This window comes from Rana temporaria, unplaced genomic scaffold (genome assembly GCF_905171775.1).
Source record: "Rana temporaria unplaced genomic scaffold, aRanTem1.1, whole genome shotgun sequence".
Lineage (NCBI taxonomy): Eukaryota > Metazoa > Chordata > Amphibia > Anura > Ranidae > Rana > Rana temporaria.
In genome coordinates, this window is record NW_024404531.1 from 16,741 (window position 1) to 33,385 (window position 16,645).

Sequence of the window (16,645 nt, forward strand, 5' to 3'; positions counted from 1 at the left end):
TGGACACTGAGCAAGGTGTGGGTCAAACTGGAGAAGATGGAATGGACACAGGTACAACAACTGATCAGGATGTAGTGGTGGGGAGCTGTGATACAGATGCAGCCTCAGTCCCCTTACCAGGTCCTCTAAGTGGACTATCTTCCAGCGAGGCAGAGGATGAAGATGAGGAATATGAAGAAGAGGATGAAGAGGAGATGGATGAAGAAAGTGGAAGCCTTGCATGTGGTCAAGGTGTGGTGCGATCATCTGGAGAAGATGAGGAGTTGTCCTCTAAAAGGTTTAGAGGTGAAGAAGGAGGGGAGGAAAGTGGGAACCTAGTAATACCCACTCACGGGGGATCGGAGTTTGCTCCTGATTCTGCCGGTTCTCCTATGGATGTAAGGAGATACTTCAATGCAAGAGAGCAAAGACCGTAGTTTTTCTTTAAGAAAGTATTATGGCTGACATATTTTTTTGGTTAATAATGGTGCTTACAATAAGTACTATTAATGTAAGAAGTATAAATTCAGCATGGAGGAGAAGGGCTGTGTTTGACGAGCTAAAAAATCTTGATGTGGATGTGTTTTGTCTTCAAGAATGTTGTGTGGAATATGATCCTGAACAATCAGAATGGGGGTTTGGAAGTTGTGTGTGGTCTCCACTGTGTGTGTCCCGCAATGAAGGAGTGGGTGTATTGTGCAAAAATAGAGATATAAAAATACTATCATATGAATGTATTGTACCTGGGAGACTGCTGTTGTGCCATATGGAACATCATGGGACTAAATTTAGATTATTTAACGTATATGCTCATGCTGATAAAAATGAGAGAAAAGAATTATTGAACTTACTAAGAATACATTTAGTTGGGAGAACCCCTACAATTGTGGCAGGTGACTTTAATTTAATTCGGTTTGTGAAAGATAGAGAAGGAATTGGTGAACAAAAATTGGATGTGACGTCAAAAAACCTAAATGAAATTGTAACTGATTTCAAGTTGAAAGATGTGGTGGTGGAGGTGGGAGGTGAAGAAGAAGCCTTTTCTTACTTCTCTGATAAGGGAACATGTAAATCACGAATAGATTATATACTGGTGACTGGAAATGTGAACATTCATAGATGCAAGAGTTATAAGGTGTCTTTTTCTGACCATGTGGCTTTAAGCTGTAGAGTGGAGGTGGATCAACAAATGGCTTTTGGTAAAGGAGTCTGGAAATTGAATACTTTACTGTTACAAGACCCAGAGATATATAATGAGTTTGTAGTGTTTTTTGAAAAATTGGTGGCCAAGAAGAATAATTTTAATAATGTGCTAATCTGGTGGGATGAAGTTAAAAAACAGATGGCGGAGTTCTTTAAAAAGATAGGAATGAGGAAAGCCCGGGAGAGGAGAGAAGAAAATGTTAAAACTGTAAAACAACTACACTTCCTATATAAATGTAAAAGGTTGGGACTGGAAGTGGACGAAGAAATACAAAAAGTTCGGGGAAAGAGGAATGAAGAACTAAAAAGAAAAGGCAAAGAAATACTGTTTAAAGCCAAAATTAAAGATATGGAAGAAGGAGAAAAATGCACAAGGTATTTTTTCAAAAAGGTGCTTAGTCCAAAGAGTACCATGGCGGCCGTGTTGGTGGAGGGGAAGGTGGAAACAGGAACAAGAATTGAAGAAGCAGTAAAAGATTTCTATACTGACTTATATAGTGGTAAAGAAGATACAAAAATTAGTGAAATAAAAGAATACTGTCAAGTGCTGGAAGATGCCTTAAACCCAGAGGATAAAGAAATGTTGGATTATGAGATTACGGAACCTGAACTTTTGGATGCAGTCAAAAGTATGCAGAGAAACAAAACCCCGGGAAGAGATGGTTTGCCGGTAGAATTTTTTGAATTTGGATGGCCCGTGCTAGGAAAGCATTTCCTCGAAGTATTAAAATTTTGCAGACAGAAGAATTGTATATCACAATCTATGAAAGAAGGTTTGATTACTTTAATTTTTAAGAAGAAAGGGGATCGAAGAGAAATTAAAAATTGGCGTCCAATTACCTTATTGAATAGTGACTACAAGATCTATGCCAAGATATTTGCAAATCGGATGAGACAAGTAATAGGGAAGATGGTTGGAGAATGGCAAACATGTGCGGTCCCAGGACGCAGGATGTCTGATGGTCTAATTTTGTTGAGAGATTTAATATCCCATTTACAATCGAATAATGAAGCTCTGACAGTGGCTGGAATTGATCTGGAGAAGGCCTATGATAAGGTTTCTCATAAATTTTTGTTTTCTTGCTTGCTGAGTCTTGGGATCCCGAGTGCAGTGGTGAACACTCTAAGGAGCCTATACACTGGGATTACAAGTCAGATATTGGTGAATGGAAGATTGTCACCAACGGTTGATATTTTGTCTGGGGTTAGACAAGGATGCCCCTTGTCCCCTATTTTGTTTATTTGCGTTGTTGAGCCTTTGTTGAGATATGTCCAGACAGACAAAGTGATGAAAGGTTTTTTTCTACCAGGAGGAGATGGTACTAAAATAAAATCATTATGTTACATGGACGATATGGGATTCCTGTGTGGGAATCAGTCTGACATGAATAGAGTGGATTTGTTACTGAGGTTATTTTCAAATGTGTCTGGTCTAAAAGTAAATTGGCAGAAGAGCCAGCTGTGTAACTTAAGTGGGATGGATAATGTGCGATCTGAGAAGATCCCAAAAACGGAATCGATAAACGGTATTGGGTGTTCACTTTGAAAAAAATCTTGTAAATACAGTTAATGCTGAGAAGGCCCTTGAAAAAGTACAGAAGAAAATTGAGTTTTGGAAACTGAGAAGATTGACATTAACAGGAAAAGTGTTGATTTCTAAGGCAGTATTGCTTCCTCTGATGCTCTTTTTTTCAGTAGTATTCCCACCAAATAACGCATGGTGTAAAAGATTTGAAATGCACATGTGTAGATTTTTTTGGGGCTCTAAAATGGAGAGGGTGCGGAGAGAAATAATCAAAAAGAATGTAAAAACGGAGGATACAATGTCCCTGACTTGAGAATATTTCTGGATATGCATTATTGGTTAAACTGTTTCAAAATATTTAGGAGTGGAAATAGAACCGCAAAAATGATGAAATACTTGGCTGGCTGGGAAATGGCAAAGTGGGGCTGGTGGCAAAATCGATTTGACCAAACCAAAGGCTTTTATTGTACCTATTTTTTATTTAAAATTGAAAAGTTTTTTTGAGAAGAATAGGTTAAACCAGATGGATGATGGATCTACAGATAAAGTTAAGCTTCTGAGATGGTTGAGAAAGGATGAGACGGTTTGCAATATCTTTAATTTTCCTTCTAAAGTAGCACAAGGAGTTTGGAGCAAAATGAGTTGGGGAGGCGTGTCTAATAGACAAAAAGAAATTGCTTGGCAAACTTTCCACGAATGTTTGATGACTAAATATTTCCTAAAAACACGAGATTTAAGTAGAGAAGAGACGTGCCCGAGGGATGGATGTGCTTCAATGGAGTCAGTATATCATGTTTTTTGGGACTGCAAGTTTGTAACCAAATTAAGAAGGAAGCTTGATCCCTTTTTCAAAGAAGTTCTGGGAGTAGGATTAAATTCCTTAGAAATATGGATGTTTGGTGAAATAAAAGGATGTAAGAGAACTCAAAGAAGAGTATGGGTGTTTTCCTGTATAATGAAAGAAGTGATTTGGGACGCAAGATGTTTATATGTGAGGAAAAATGTACGTTTATCCGCAGATGATTGTGTGAATTTATGTTTGGCAAAACTGCATGTTGTGTATCTATGGGATGTGAAGTTAATGGGGGCGGAGGAGGCTTCTGATTTTTGGAGAAGGAGTAGATGGAAGGTGTAGGTGGTGGAAGGTTAAAAGAGTAGGATAGAATAGTTGATAATTGTATGGAAATAGGAGTGTTAGATGCATATATGTTATTTTATGTGTGTTTAAAGATTTTTTACAAAAGAACTATAATGATGACGGAGTTAAAGCCGGAGGTGTTTTCTAAAGTTTTCATTGGAGAACTAGTGAGATACAAAGTTTGGCGGAGATACTCAGTCTGAAAAGTTCGAAAAAAAAAAAAAAAAAAAAAAAAAAATCTGTTCTTACTACACTTGGTCATAGACGGCTCGTGGGCGGGAGAGCCAATTAGGCTCATCAACGTGTACGCCCCCCCAGATAAGAGTGCGCGGCTGGAACTTTTCCAGACCCTGAGGACACAACTCGTCACCACCAGAGCAGTAGTGATCGGCGGTGATTTCAACTGTCCGATAGAGGAGGATGGGCGCAGCTCCAGCATATACGCAAAACTTGATGCTACTTCTAGGCTGCTCAGGGAGATGATCTCGGAGGCTTCCCTGCAGGACGCCGTGGGATCCATAGGGAAAGGTACCGTGAATTATTCATGGTGCCGTCCCGATGGATCGGTGCGTTCCAGGATTGACTTCGTGCTCACTTCAAGAGCAGTCAAGCATCGTGAGTTCTCCATGATCCCCTGCTGTTTCTCTGACCACAGGGCTATTCACTTTCGGGGTGAACTTGGCGAGGGCTTTGCCCGCGGACCAGGTTCCTGGAAACTGAATAGCACCCTGCTGGAAAATGAGGAATTGATGGGGGAACTCCGGGAGGCCTATGCCTCCTGGACGGAGGAAAAGAGATTCTTCGGAAAGGTAAGTGATTGGTGGGAGTTTGTGAAAGTTAAGCTGCGTAGCTTCTTTCAGGCAAGGGGACGTCAGCAAGTGTGTGCAAGGAAGAAGGAACTCAGGAGACTGCAACGTCAGTTGCAGTCCCTGCAGGACCTTCACCACTGCGGCTGGGACGTTAGGCAGGACCTGGAGGACACCGCGAAGACCCTGAAAGGGTACTTTGAGGAAGAATCTAGGCACATTGTCTTCCGTGCCAAGGTGGAGAATCTTGAGAAAGGTGAGAAGTGTAACTCTTTCTTTTTCAGGAAACTCCATTCAGGACACACTCCCTTGTCTGAACTGCGTGACGAGACTGGAACGCTCCAGAAGGGAAAGGAGGCTGTAATGCAAGTGGTCGCAGACTACTACACCAACCTCTACTCCCCGAAGGAAACGAACACGGAGGCAGCAGACAGGTTCCTGTCAGGTATCACTAACCAAATTGATCCTGCAGGTTCATCGGCCGTCAACGCCCCTCTGGTGTTGGAGGAGCTGCACTCTGCCGCTAAATCCTTTAGGCGGGGCAGGACCCCGGGTTCCGATGGTCTCCCAGTTGAGCTCTATGTAGCCCTGTGGGACCTCGTGGGCCCGGACCTGCTCGAGCTGTACGAGGAGATGGTGGTGGAGGGTAGAATGCCTCCATCACTGAGAGAGGGGATGATCACGATTCTGTATAAACGTAAAGGGGAGAGATCGGACCTGAAAAACTGGCGTCCGATCTCTCTTTTGAACGTGGACTACAAAATCCTCGCCAAGGTTTTGGCCAACAGGCTGAAATCTGTCATCGGACAGATCATCCACCCGGATCAAACTTGTGGCATTCCTGGTCGCAGGATTGCGGACAGCCTTGCGCTTGTCCGGGACACGGTCCAGTACATTCATGGCCGCCGTGTGCACGCGGCCCTGGTCAGTCTTGACCAGGAGAAGGCCTTTGACCGTGTCTCCCATGAGTTTATGTGCAGAACTCTGCGCAGGTTTGGTCTTGGGGAACTGTTTTGTTCGTTTGTGAATGTGATGTATAAGGACATTTGTAGTTTGGTGTTGGTAAATGGCTGGAAAACTGACCCCTTTTCAATTTTCTCTGGGGTCAGACAAGGCTGCCCTCTCTCACCTCTGCTTTTTGTTTGCTGTATAGAGCTATTCGCCCGAAGCATCAGACAGAACCCAGAGATCAGAGGGATCACCGCACCAGGACCAGAAAGACGGGAGGTCAAGTGCTCGCTCTACATGGATGACGTGACGGTGTTCTGTGCCGACCGGCGCTCCATCGACACACTCGTCCGGACGTGTGAGGACTTCGGCCAAGCTTCAGGGGCAAAGGTCAACTGCGGGAAGTCGGAAGTCATGCTCTTCGGAAAGTGGTTCCTGCCTTCTTCTGCGCCCATCCCGTTCAACATCAAAGCGGACTTCATCAAAATTCTCGGAGTCTGGTTTGGAGCGGAAGGCGCAGCCCTGAAGTCCTGGGAGGAAAGACTGGCGAAAATGAGACAGAAGTTTGGACTTTGGAGCCTCAGAGAACTCACCATCGAAGGGAAAAACACTGGTACTCCGCAGCGAGATTCTCCCTGTGTTGCAGTACCTCGCCCAGGCTTGGCCCCCCCGGGTTAACACTTGCAAAGCCATCACCAGGGCGGTGTTTCACTTCATCTGGAGCTCCAAAATGGACAGAGTGAAGCGGGCGGTTATGTTCAAGGAACCCCTCAAAGGCGGTAAGGGAGTGCCCGACATCGCAACACTACTGAGGGTGTTCTTTGCTTGTAACTGTATCCGCAGGACATTGGTTGACAGAACAGTGGACTCTGGCGGTAACTCCATGTCCCGTTTTTTCCTCCTACCTCTTTGGAGGTCTCTCGGATGGGACAAATGGGACAGCTCCGTCCCCTACAACTGGGACACTCCATGGTATTACTTGGACACTTTCAAGTTCATCAAGGAGCTGGGGCTGCATGGAGTTAAACCCGACTTGTGGAAGCCAAAAACTATCCACAAGTTGATTAGAGCATCGGACATCATTGAGACTATTCCAGGCCTCCCTTCAGCCACTTGCAAAGTGGTCTGGAGGAATGTTTCTTCAAAGAGACTCACCAACAGGCACAAAGATCTGGCATGGATGGCAATCCAAGGGGGTTTGCCACTGAGGACATTCATGCATGCCAGAAACCTGTGCAGATACAGGCACTGCCCTTTTTGTATCATCCAGGAGGAAACTGCTTTTCATGTTTTCTGGGAGTGCCCCTTTGCACAGAGCCTGTTGAGGGCCTTGGAACCTGAACTTAAAGACTTTGTACCACAGACTGCTATTACACACTTTGGTGTGTTAAACGGACTCTTCTGTGGGACTCACTCACAGGAGGACATTGACAGTGCCTGGCGGGTGCTGTGCTGCTTCAAGGACGCCGTATGGTGTGCCAGAAAACGCCTCATCCACCAGAGGGAGAGGATGTCCATCGCGGATTGTCGCAGACTGACGTTCAGTCTACTAAGAGACTATCACCTGATGGACGTTTACGGAGGAAGAGGACGTCTAAAGATCTCCCCTTCCCCCCCCCTCTCCCAACTGTGTGTATCCATTGGTAGTTCAATAAAGCTTCGGGCCTGTGAACTCTTTCCTCCCCCCCCCACCCCACCTCCCCCTCCCCCCCATCACACCCGTTGCCCAGTTGAACGCTATTTTCTTTTGACAGTTTAATGACTTAAAATTTGACATGATTTTTGGAAGTACTGATTTCAGGGTAATGCGGCGTCATGCATGTTGCATCATACCGCAGAATGAGTGAATGAATGTAAATTATCTGTACGATTGGAACTGAATGTACCCTGTTGAAGTATTTGTTTTTTTGTATATTTTCTTTGAAAAATAAAGTATACATTTTCAATCAAAAATCTGTTCTTATCAGTTTAATATCTGATACGTCCCCTATCTGGGGACCATATATTAAATGGATTTTTAGAACAGGGAGATGGAAGAAGAGCTTGCTCTGTCCACTCCACGCATCGACCTGGTATTGCAGTACCTCCAGGACCGGTGCACCCCTCTCTTACGCAGTGTCAAAAAATAGATTTAACTGGAACATCATCCAACTTGTTTGTTTTGTGTGTTCTTGTTGCTTGCTGCTGACAATGTTTCTTGCTTAAACTCGGTTCCGTGCTCCAATAAACTGGCATTTAACCCTTGTGTCTTTGTCTTCATTGCTTCTTGTCACTTTCTTGCCAAATGCCACTACTTTATCAAGTTACCTGTACAGCAACACCTAGATTTAGTCAGGGCATCCAATTTTCGACAAGTCAGCTAGTGTTCTACTCCTCGCTCTCTCTGTCCTAAGGCCCAAAATGAAGCCTTCGATAAGCAGTGACTACTCTGCTGACAAACAAGGGGGCTGAATTTGCTCCATTGCTGTGTGCCTTGCTGCATGCAGCAGCTAGCTAGAAAAGTCAGCTGTGGCAAGGGTTTTTTTTATTTTTATCCCGAGGATCCCTTAGTCTTTGACTCCCTCTAGTGGCCCTCGATTTTCTTCCACGTTATGTTAACTAAGTCCACGTTATGCTAACTAGGAGGCCGGCCCATGCAAATGATTTTCCTTGTTGAACGTGAACGAGGAGCAACGAGAAGCACCTGAACGTGTGCAATTCTTATTTTGGGATGACTGAGGGTCATGACTGGGCTCCAGCAGTGTTGGGCAGGTGTCAGAAAAGGGTGGATTGTCCAGTAGACAGGGGGTCAGGCCTGTAGACCAGCGACACCCGTCTGGCTGAAGATTCACACCTCCGGACAGCCTAGACTGGGGGGAAGGGCGCTTGCCGGGTACAGGCAAACGGGCAACTCTCAGCGAGCCCTCCGGTGGGGCCAGAAAGCCGCTCGCTCGGAACAGAGAATAATTGGGTTATCGCTTCTCGGCCTTTTGGCTACGATCAAGTGTAGTTCTGCTGCATTTGTGAGTAGTCAGAAGGTGCCCGGGGTACCCGACGGTCGGCCTTGGGGGGATCGTTCCTCTTCGGAGGGGCCCCCCCTTGCTGCTATTGGCCTTAGGCTTAGTCCCCGGGCAACGGGAAGCGATCGCCTTATCCAAGGCGTAGTCGGACGGTTGGCGGAGCCAGGGGGTTCCCCTTGTGGGGCCCCCTAAGTGGGCGAGCGAATCTTCAGGCTCTTTTCAGAATGGCGATCCGAGGAATGCGGGATTCGCTTCGTTTCCTGGTAAAGCCAGGATTCGAGAAAGACGTGACCTTGAGGACCGTGGTGGTTGATCTCCTGACGGGTGCATTGGGCCTAGCGGTAAGAGAGATATTTTGTTTGCAAGATTTCCCGAACCAGGGTCTTTATGATGTGACCTTCTCTTCCACTGAGGTTGCCTGGAACACCTATGAGAGCTTCAAGTCGGTGGAGGAAAGTGACGTCGGGAGGAAGTTTGGAGTACAGCCTTTGTTTATGGAGGAAGAAAAGGTAATAACTGTCCATCTGTATAACCCGTTCGCGGATGTCAATCTGGTAAGAGCTTTCCTAGGCAACTATTGTGATAATCTGACAGGAGGAGACATGGTCTTTAATAATTTTAAGATCTGGTCCGGAAAGTACAGGTTCTTTGGAACTTTCAAGTCTGACCCTAGTTGTTTGGGGGGGGTTAAGAGACCCCCTGCAGTCTTTTCAATTGGAGGAGAAAGAGGTTTCCTGTTTTACCCCGGCCAGCCCAGGTATTGCAGGAAATGTATGATGTATGGGCATGTCAGCAGTGAATGTGACCAGGAATTGAAGTGCCGGTTTTGTGGAAAAGGAGGCCATGAGGCGCGGAATTGTAAAGCAGGAAGAGTATGTGACATTTGTAAGCAGTCTGGACATATGGCGAAGCAATGTGGGGTATATGAGACAGCCAGGAGAGAGTCGCAGTCTACTATGCTGCCGAAGGAGCAGAGAGTACCTAGGCAGAGGCCGCAAGGCGGTGCAAAGGGGGGTGCAGGGGGGGGCGCTGCTGGTACGGGCCCTTCGAGTCACCCGCCGGAACACCCGGCCAATGAAGCTACACCCGATGGGCAGGCAGGTGATGCAGCGGGAGCAGGTGGTACGGCCTCGGCGTCTGCTGAGGGCGGTGCCAGCTCTAGTGCCGCTGATGCCATGCCAGGTGGAGAGGGTACCGGTGGAGATTTGGATCCTTCTGGTGGAACAGGTGGAGAGGAGGTGGATGGCTCTGGAGGTGATGTTGCCCCTCCTGGAAAAGAAGAGGTGAATCAGGAAGGTTCTGCGTCCGGCGTAGTGAAGCGTCGCATGTCAGCATCAACATTGTTCGGTAGCGTATCGGACAGCGACTCGGAGGATGGAGGTGTTATTGACAGTGACGGTAGCATCGAGTGTGGTCAGAGGATGGAGGAGTCGCTTGATGCTCCTGAGTTGCCGGACACTTCTGCCAGTAAGAGGGCCAGGGCGGATTTGCCTCGGACTGGTGGGGTGGAGGGTGCAGGAGTGGTGTCTGGAAATGGGGATTCTGAGGAGTCCGCCAGCTCTCCGGTTCCCCGGAGGAGATTGAAGTCTGAAGCAAATGAGGCAGGGATGGATTTTTAAGATCATGACTATGGCTATGTCTTTCATTTTCTTTATGATGGCTCTGGTAGTAGGGTCTGTTAATGTGAGGAGCATTTCTGCAAAAGTTAGGAGGGTGGCGGTGTTTGAGGAAATCAAAAATTATAATGTGGATGTCTTGTGTTTACAAGAATGTGGGATAATGAGTGATCCTTCAGCCGATTGGTCATGGGGCCCTTCCGTGTGGGCGCATGCATGTGAATCTCGAAGTGAGGGGGTTGGATTGGTGGTTAAAAACCCAAATATAAAAATTGTGGCGCATGAGGTGTTGGTCCCCGGAAGGCTACAGGTGGTGACTCTCGATTTTTTGGGCCAGCAAGTGAGAGTGATAAATTGCTATGCTCCAGCTGTGAAAAAGGAGAGAGTGAGTTTTTTTAAAACTTTGAAGGTATACTTACCAGGGAGGGTTCCCACAGTCCTGGTGGGCGACTTTAACTGTGTGAGAAGGAATGAAGACCGTCAGGGGACTGGTGGTGATGGTGGGATGGACGTTACATCCAGGCTCCTAAATGACATGGTTAATGACTTTCACATGCATGACGTGGCGGTGGAGGTGGAGGGGAGGAATACGTCCTTTACTTACCTTTCTGACAGAGGGACGGTGAGGTCTCGTATTGATTTTATTTTCTTGTCCCAGTTTTTGAAGGGTGAATCCTATAACGTATCCCCTGTCCTTTTTTCCGACCATTCCTTGATTTTTTGTTCGTTTAAGTTGGAGGTGGAAGTGGAGGTGGGGAGAGGTACATGGAAATTGAATGGCCTGCTTTTGGAGGATGAGGAGACTTCTGGGCGTTTTGCCTCTTACTTCCAGACCCTGGAAAAAAGAAAAGAGGGTTTTGAGGACCTGTTGGTGTGGTGGGACTGGCTTAAAAATCAAGTAGCTTCCTTTTATAAGAAGGTGGGGGCGGAAAAAGCAAGAGAAAGAAGGGAGGCAGGGAGGAGGTTGTTGGAGAGAATACATTTCCTGTATCAGTGTAAGAGGTTGGGAATGGAGGTGGAAGAAGAATTGAAGGAAGCGCAGGAGGAGAGGAGGAAGATGATCAAGGAAAAAGGAAAAGGAATCGTTTTTCGAGCAAAAGTCCAGACAATGGAGGAAGACGAGAAGTGCTCGCGCTTTTTCTTCAAGAAAGCCTTTAGCCCAAAGAAGGTAATGAAGACAATGATGGATGGACCAGAGGAAGTAAGAGGGAAAAGAATGAGAGACGTGATAAGGAGCTTTTACGCTGATTTATATGGAGAAGAAGACATTGCTGCAATAGAGGAAGTAGAGGAGTATTGTGATGTGCTGCCAGGGGTGTTGAGGGAGGAGGAAGGCGCCTTCCTGGCAGAAGAGGTAGGAGAGGAAGAGGTCTTGAAGACTTTGAAGAAGATGGCCAAGAACAAAACTCCAGGAGGGGATGGAATTCCAGTGGAGTTTTATATAAAATTTTGGGCAATCCTCAAAGTGCATTTCTTAGAAGTGATGAGGTGTTGTATGGCGGAGAAGAGACTGTCGGCCTCGATGAAAGAGGGGGTCATCGTGTTGCTTTATAAAAAGGGGGATGAGAGGGAGGTCAAGAACTGGCGCCCAATCACACTCCTTAATGTGGACTACAAGTCTTTTGCTAAAATTTTAGCCGATAGGATGAAGGAGGTGGTTGGCGGGATTATAGGAAGTTGGCAGACGTGTGCTGTCCCGGGGAGGAGGATTGCTAGCAATCTGGTGCTCCTTAGAGATCTGGCCTTCTATGCACAGAACAACAATTTGCCGCTGGCTGTCGCAGGAATTGACCTTGAGAAAGCTTATGACAGAGTATCCCATCAATTCATGTTCCAGGTATTGAAAAAGTTTGGTTTTCCTGCAGATTTTGTGGGGATGATAAAATGCCTGTATACTTCAGTGAGAAGCAAGATTCTGGTCAATGGGTTTTTGGCGGAACCTTTTGAAGTGAAATCTGGGGTAAGACAGGGATGCCCTCTGTCCCCCCTACTCTTTATCTGTGTGATGGAACCCCTATTGCAGCACGTACAGCAAGATAAAGCCTTTGAAGGATTTTTTGTCCCGGGTGGAGGGGGGGAAAAATTGAAATCGTTGTGCTATATGGATGACGCTGTTTTTCTGTGCAAGTCCCAAAGGGATCTGGCAAGGGTGGAATTGCAATTACAGTTGTTTGGGAGTATGGCTGGGATGCGGGTTAATTGGGAGAAGAGTGCTTTTTGCATGCTCAGTGGATTGCAGGACTTTGCAGCAAGCAAGATAAGGAAAGTAGGCACCATCAATGTGCTTGGGATTCATTTCGAGAGGAACCTGCAAAACCAGATCAATGCAGAGAACTGTCAAAAGAAATTATCCAAAAAGGTGGAGTTATGGAAGTTGCGGCGGCTTACACTGACAGGAAAAACCCTGATTGCAAAAGCAGTTTGTCTCCCTTTGCTGCTTTATTTTGGACTGATTTTTTCTTTCAACAAAAGATGGATGCAGAAATTTACCAGGTTATTGTTTATTTTTTTCTGGGGATCCAAAATGGAGAGACTATCCAGAGTGACAATAATGAAGGAGGAGAGGTTTGGAGGACAGAATTTCCCAAATGTGGAAATGTTTTTGGGGATGCACTCCTGGTTGCTGCATTTTAAAGTTTTTTCAGGTGGAGGAAGGGCGATGTACTTTATGAGATATTTGATGGGATGGTCGGTGGTGGGATGGGGTTGGGGGGTCCGGGACTTGACGCGACCTGTGGCCCTGGTGTCCCCTCCCTACTACGTTAAACTCAAGAAGTGGTATGACGAGCATGGCCTAAGAGATCTGGGGGAGGGTGCAATGAATAAAGCCCTTTTGAGTAGGTGGTTAAGGAAGGAGGAGGTGGTGACAAATATTGCCGACCTTAGGACAAGACAAGCAGAAATGTGTTGGGAAAACCTAAAGACGGAAGGGGTGACTAACAAACAAAAAGAAGTGGTTTGGATGTCCTTTCATGAATGTCTGCTAACAATGGTGTTCCTGAAAGCCAGAGATCTGGTTAGAAATGAAAGATGTGTAAGGGAAGGATGTGGAAGCATGGAAACTGTAAGGCACGTCTTTTTCGAATGTGTTTTTGTGAAAAATGTATGGGGTAGGTTGGTGGGGTTTGTGAAAAATGTTTTGGAAGTGAAGGACATTACACCAGAGTTATGTTTATATGGTTTGGTTGGTGGTGCATCTGATGTGAGGAGGAGAGGGTGGATTCTGTCTGCAATTGTGAAAGAAGTGATCTGGGAGGCGAGATGTGGATACAGGAAAGGAAGTTTTGTGGTGTCTGAAGAAGAATGTGAGAATTGGGTGCTAAGCAAGTTGTACTGTGTTTTGCTGTATGACCGGAAAAAGTTGGGAGTGGAGGAGGCGAATGTTTTTTGGAATTTTGGGAGGTGGAGGTTGTGATGAGGTGATGGGAGGGGGTGGGAAATGTTTTTATTGTTTGTGTTTAATGTTGTTCTTTTAAGCTGCTACGGTTTTATAAAGATACTTACCCGAATGATGATATGAACGCTGCCTGATCTTTTGAAAGTTTTCTTGAAGAAGTCTTGAGTATGCGATTCATGCTGAAGGGAAAGGAAAAAAAAAAAAAAAAAAAAAATCTGTTCTTATCAGTTTAATATCTGATACGTCCCCTATCTGGGGACCATATATTAAATGGATTTTTAGAACAGGGAGATGGAAGAAGAGCTTGCTCTGTCCACTCCACGCATCGACCTGGTATTGCAGTACCTCCAGGACCGGTGCACCCCTCTCTTACGCAGTGTCAAAAAATAGATTTAACTGGAACATCATCCAACTTGTTTGTCTTGTGTGTTCTTGTTGCTTGCTGCTGACAATGTTTCTTGCTTAAACTCGGTTCCGTGCTCCAATAAACTGGCATTTAACCCTTGTGTCTTTGTCTTCATTGCTTCTTGTCACTTTCTTGCCAAATGCCACTACTTTATCAAGTTACCTGTACAGCAACACCTAGATTTAGTCAGGGCATCCAATTTTCGACAAGTCAGCTAGTGTTCTACTCCTCGCTCTCTCTGTCCTAAGGCCCAAAATGAAGCCTTCGATAAGCAGTGACTACTCTGCTGACAAACAAGGGGGCTGAATTTGCTCCATTGCTGTGTGCCTTGCTGCATGCAGCAGCTAGCTAGAAAAGTCAGCTGTGGCAAGGGTTTTTTTTATTTTTATCCCGAGGATCCCTTAGTCTTTGACTCCCTCTAGTGGCCCTCGATTTTCTTCCACGTTATGTTAACTAAGTCCACGTTATGCTAACTAGGAGGCCGGCCCATGCAAATGATTTTCCTTGTTGAACGTGAACGAGGAGCAACGAGAAGCACCTGAACGTGTGCAATTCTTATTTTGGGATGACTGAGGGTCATGACTGGGCTCCAGCAGTGTTGGGCAGGTGTCAGAAAAGGGTGGATTGTCCAGTAGACAGGGGGTCAGGCCTGTAGACCAGCGACACCCGTCTGGCTGAAGATTCACACCTCCGGACAGCCTAGACTGGGGGGAAGGGCGCTTGCCGGGTACAGGCAAACGGGCAACTCTCAGCGAGCCCTCCGGTGGGGCCAGAAAGCCGCTCGCTCGGAACAGAGAATAATTGGGTTATCGCTTCTCGGCCTTTTGGCTAAAATCCAGTGTAGTTCTGCTGCACTGGTGATTGGCCAAGAGGTGCCCGGGGTACCCGACAGTCGGCCTTGGGGGGATCGTTCCTCTTCGGAGGGCCCCCCCTTGCTGCTATTGGCTGAAGGATTAGTCCCCGGGCAACGGGAAGCGATCGCCCTTCTTAAGGCGACAAGGCGTTTTCTCCAGGGTGCCCCTTTTGGGGTACCCTTGGACGGTGGGAAGGCGAGGTACCCTCTGGTGCCAAGATGGCGGGGCGCGGGCTCCGTGACTCGCTGCGATTCCTGGTTAAGCCAGACTTCAGGACGAAGGTGACGTTAAGGACGGTGGTTGTCGATGTCTTGATGGAGATTTTCAGCTTAAAGGTAAGCAATATAAAGTGTCTGCAAGATTTCCCCCAGCAGGGGACTTATGATATTACCTTTGAATCTTCCGAGGTGTGCTGGAGGATCTTTGAGGATGCAAAGAAAAGAAAGAATGAAATTTTGCAATGTTTTGAAATCCAGCCTCTTTTTCTGCAAGAGGAGAAAATGATTACAGTTCACTTGTACAATCCCTTTGCGGACTCTGCTTTGGTATGGGCCTTTTTGAGACAGTACTGTGACGATTTAAGGGGAGGTGACAAGGTGAAGAATAATTTTGGTATCTGGTCTGGGAAGTACCGTTACTTTGGAAGCTTTAAGAAAGATGCGAGTTGTATTGGAGGTGTGAAGAGGCCCCCGGCTGTTTTTACCATCGGAGGGGAGAGGGGTTTTCTCTTCTATCCGGGGCAGCCTAAGTACTGTCGTAGGTGTTTCAAGTATGGACATATGAGCGACGAGTGCAATGAGGGGTTGGTGTGTCGGTTGTGTGCCCAGCCGGGTCATTCTGCGAGAGATTGTAAAAAGGGCAGAATTTGTGACATTTGTAAAAAGGAAGGACACTTGGCGAAACAGTGTGATATATATAAGGAGACTAAAGAGACTTGGGCGGAGACTGCGGTAGGAGAAGAGATTCGGAGAATGTGGAACTCAAGGAAAGGGAAGAGTTTTTGGCAGAGGCAAGATAGTGGTGGGGAGAAGGGAGCCGAGGGGGGACCCGCGGAAGATAATAATGATGCGGCCCCATCTGGCATACCTCGACCTGCCACAGCTGATGATGCCGGACCCGAGAATGGGGGGGTCCCGGTTGGTGGAGCAGGCGATGCTTCAGCCTCTGCTGGTGTAGCGGAGTCTGTGGTGGCCGGCTTTGGGCCTGGGGACCCTCCGCCGGGCGAAGAAGAGGTAGCACCTGGATTTGGCGATGAAGTGGCCATGCAGCAGGATGCAGAGGGAGTAAGCGGGGCAAGAACACCAACTTCTGAGTCGGGTCACAGTGTGACCCGGTTACTTGGAGAAATTTCGGACAGTGAGGAGGAGATGGTTGGATCTGAGGAGGAAGAAGAAGATGAAGAAGAGGACATAGAGTGTGGGCAGAAATTTGTGCCTTCATCAGCAGAGGGGGAGGAGCACTCTGGGAAAAGGGCCCGGATTGAAGGGGAGGACTCAGAGAGTGGGGAAGGGTCGCTCCATATTGCCCTTTCTGGGGACTCAGAAAGAGAGTCCGCCAGTTCTCCTGGTCCGAAAAGATGGCAGAAAGAAAGTCAAGGAGTAAGAGATGATAATATGGAAGGACTTCCTTAAAGAACTTATAATGGCTGGAAAAGTGTTGTTTTTTCTCCTAATGGCACTAACTGTCAGTTCCATCAATGTGAGGAGTGTGAGAGCGGGGTGGAGGCGTGCAGCTGTTTTTAATAATTTATCAGAATGCAGAGCAGATATTTTGT

The 16,645-nt window shown here is 46.7% G+C and overlaps 1 non-coding gene and 1 pseudogene across 1 annotated transcript; both read left to right on the forward strand.

The window, feature by feature from the left end:
* The first annotated feature begins 7,513 nt into the window (after nt 1–7,513).
* Nucleotides 7,514–7,705, forward strand: LOC120922136. Its single transcript, XR_005745085.1, has one exon. It is a non-coding gene; the product is annotated as a U2 spliceosomal RNA (small nuclear RNA).
* Nucleotides 7,706–13,744: 6,039 nt separating this feature from the next.
* On the forward strand, nt 13,745–13,978 carry LOC120922142 (annotated as a pseudogene).
* The last annotated feature ends 2,667 nt before the right edge of the window (nt 13,979–16,645 follow it).